Genomic DNA, 4,110 nt, shown 5'->3' with positions numbered 1-4,110 from the left:
CAGCATGTGAAGTTACAGGACAGCTGTGGATTTGGTGCTCTTCTTCCACTATGTGGATTCCAGTTGACTGAGTTTTCTGTCTTGCCTGGTTCCCACAGTCGTTAAATCCCAAAGAAATCACACAGAGGCATACATTAACTATAAACTGATTGGCCCATTAGTTCAGGCTTCTTATTAACTCTTATAACTTATATTAGCCCATTATTCTTGTCTATGCTAGCCATGTGGCTTGGTACCTTTTTCAGCGAGGCAGTTACATCTTGCTTGCTCTGTGGCCGGATCAGGACTGCAGACCAAATTTTCCTCTTTCCAGAATTCTCTTGTTCTCATTTCCCCACCACTACTTCCTGTCTGGTTGTCCCACCTATACTACCTGCCTGGCTACTGGCCAATCAGCGTTTTACTAAAATAGAATTGACAGGTGACAAACCATTGTCCCACAGCAGATTCCAAGGATTAAACTCACTTCCTCCTGCTTGGTAGTTTTATTTACCCACTGAGACATTTTTCTGGCTCAAGTTCAGATATATTTAAATTAAGAACATTTAGAAAATTACAAAAATGAAGTATCTTCAAAAAATCCTAAGTTGTCATGGTATAGCTTAGATTTCTGATCCTCTGAGTAAATAACAAGAATAACCCAGATGATATATGTTGAAAGTATAACAATATCTTCAATGCTGTGTTTATTGGCTTACCAGAATGCATCTGTGGTGGAGTGTGTGGGACAGAGCAGAGAACTGTGGCCAGATCTCCTGCCTGGCACAGACCCACGCCATGTTAGTCAGACTTGTGGCAAACCCTCCAGACAAACAGTTCAAGGAGGAAATACTTAGGGCCTCATTTCAGGGCTCATAGTCCATGCCGAGCTGGTTTTGTTGTTTCTGAGCCTGTGGTGCCGTAGATCATGATGGCAGAAGGGGGAAGTGAAACACAAGTGTTTGTGGGGACCAGGAAGTAGAGAGCAATACATGAAAGGGTAGAAGTCCTTTGAAAAGCACACTCTTTTTTTTTTAATTTATTTATTTATTAAAGATTTCTGTCTCTTCCCCGCCACCGCCTCCCACTTCCCTCCCCCTCCCCCAATTAAGTCTCCCCCCCAGCCCGAAAAGCAATCAGGGTTCCCTGTCCTGTGGGAAGTCCAAGGAACCCCCACCTCCATCCAGGTCTAGTAGGTTGAGCATCCAAACTGCCTAGGCTCCCACAAAGCCAGTGCGTGCAGTAGGATCAGAAACCCATTGCCATTGTTCTTGAGTTCTCAGTAGTCCTCATTGTCCGCTATGTTCAGAGAGTCCGGTTTTATCCCAGGCTTTTCCAGACCCAGGCCAGCTGGCCTTGGTGAGTTCCCAATAGAACATCCCCATTGTCTCAATGTGTGGGTGCACCCCTCGCGGTCCTGAGTTCCATGCTCGTGCTCTCTCTCTTTCTGCTCCTGATTTGGACCTTGAGATTTCAGTCCTGTGCTCCAATTTAGGTCTCTGTCTCTGTCTCCTTTCATCGCTTGCTGAAGGTTAATATTCAGGAGGATGCCTATATGTTTTTCTTTGGGTTCTCCTTATTTAGCTTCTCTAGGATCACTAATTATAAGCTCAATGTCCTTGGTTTATGGCTAGAAACCAAATATGAGTGAGTACATCCCATGTTCCTCTTTTTGGGTCTGGCTTACCTCACTCAGGATAGTGTTTTCTATTTCCATCCATTTGTATGCAAAATTCATGAAGTCCTTGTTTTTTATTGCTGAGTAGTACTCTAATATGTATAAATTCCATACTTTCTTCATCCATTCTTCCATTGAAGGGCATCTAGGTTGTTTCCAGGTTCTGGCTATCACAAACAATGCTGCTATGAACATTGTAGAGCATATACTTTTGTTGTATGATAAGGCCTCTCTTGGGTATATTCCCAAGAGTGGTATTGCTGGGTCCAGGGGTAAGTTGATCCCGAATTTCCTGAGAAACCGCCATACTGCCTTCCAAAGTGGTTGCACAAGTTTGCATTCCCACCAGCAATGGATGAGTGTACCCCTTTCTCCACAACCTCTCCAACAAAGGCTATCATTGGTGTTTATTATTTTAGCCATTCTGACAGGTGTAAGATGGTATCTTAAAGTTGTCTTGATTTGCATTTCCCTTATCGCTAAGGAAGTTGAGCATGACCTTAAGTGTCTTTTGGCCATTTGAAGTTCTTCTTTTGAGAATTCTCTGTTCAGCTCAATGCCCCATTTTATAATTGGGTTGATTAGCCTTTTACGGTCTAGTTTCCTGAGTTCTTTATATATTTTGGAGATCAGACCTTTGTCAGTTGCGGGGTTGGTGAAGATCTTCTCCCAGTTGGTGGGTTGCCTTTGTGTCTTAGTGACAGTGTCCTTTGCTTTACAGAAGCTTCTCAATCTCAGGAGGTCCCATTTATTCAATGAGGTCCTTAATGTCTGAAAAGCACACTCTTGATGACCCTTTCCTCCTTCCAAGTTAAGGTCCACCTCTCCAACAATAGCAGATCATGACTCTATCAATGGACTGATCCACTGCTGAGGTTAGAACTCTCCAATGATCCAGTCATCTTTCAGTGATTTGATCTACTATCAGGGGACTGAATCTTCAATATATGAGCCTTCAATTTATGAGAAGACATTTCACACCTGTTACAGTTAATCTTCATTGCCAATTTAACTGGGTTAAAAATTTACACAGTGGAAACACACGTGTGGGTGTGTCTAATAGGGTGATTCTAGAAAAGCGTAACTGAGAAGGGAAAATCTGCTCTGAATGTGGATGGCACAATCCCATGGGCTAGGGTCTGACACAAATAAAGAAGAAAGTGACCTGAGCTCCGGAGTCATCACCCCGCTCCCTGGCTGTGCACACAGCGTGGCCATCCACCTTATGCTCCTGCTGCTCCTTCCCCACTGTGAAGGACCCGAGTACACCGCTGCTTTCTCTAGCTGCCTGTGCAAGGTAATTTGTCACAGCAATGAAAAAAGAAGTTAATACTCTCCCCCCCCCTCCAGAACACATTATCCAATTAGAAGTCCAGCTTTGGTGCAACAAGGCTCAAACTGTAAGACTTTAAGACAATCCTGAAGCCATTTTTGACAATTCTGAATCCTCTCAGCCTCTGTGCCATAGTGCTTCCCCTCCTCCCCTGGGAACCAAGGACCTAACAGCTACACTCGCACGTACTCAGTTCCTGAACAATTACCCATATACGTATGCTTTGGTTCGGTCCCCTGGGAAATGGGGTCAAAATGACCTCTTACCTCATCTGATCTGGCAACAGCTCTCCAGTCAATTATTGGTAATAGCCCTTTCAAATAAGCCAATCAGAATAGTCAAAGAACAACCCCCCTTGCTTCTGTGGCCCCTTTAAAAGTAGACTGTACCCGCTATTCGAGGTCCCTCGGCTTCCCGAATGCTGGGGGACCCTGTCATGACAGAATTAATAAAATCCTCATGTTTTTGCATCAGCTGTGGTGTGTGAGATGGTCTCTGGGGGTGACTCCTTCTCGGTGTTTGGACGCTAGAGTCCAACAAAACAACTAGAGTTTTCCATCATGAGTTTTGGAAATAGAAGTGACAATTAAGAAATTTTTTTTTTTGTTTTTTGTTGTTTTTTTTTTTTAACCAATGACTTCCCAACTAGTAATACTCCTACTTCATTGAATAGACTTGGTTATTGTCTGAAAACTTTCTGTTATTTTTTGAGTCGTTTATTTATTATAATGGAACATGGCATTTGATGGGTCCTTTAGATCCTGCCTCATGCCAGTAGGTAAAGATCACTGTTCATTCTGATGTTGATAAAGTCTTGAAAGATAATTCCTACCATAACAGTAAGTCTTCAGTTAAGATTTGTATAAACCATTGAACTGGAAAATGACCAAAGCTACAGAGAAAACTACTTGGTCCGTTTTTCGTTACATAAATCCTTAAAACATTGGACTTCCTACCTTCTGTTTCAAAACAGCAATTAAGGCAACAAAATGGAGCCATCCAGTATGGTTTTGAGGTTTTGGAGGCTTACGCTAATACCCACAGATTGTGTAGTGACACTGTAAATAAGATTTGCCCCGACCCAATTCTTTCCCCATGTCCATGTAGAAAGTGTATCAGT

The sequence above is a fragment of the Microtus pennsylvanicus genome, chromosome 3, assembly GCF_037038515.1.
Source record: "Microtus pennsylvanicus isolate mMicPen1 chromosome 3, mMicPen1.hap1, whole genome shotgun sequence".
Classification (NCBI taxonomy): Eukaryota; Metazoa; Chordata; class Mammalia; order Rodentia; family Cricetidae; genus Microtus; species Microtus pennsylvanicus.
Note: the sequence above shows the minus strand (reverse complement) of the source record.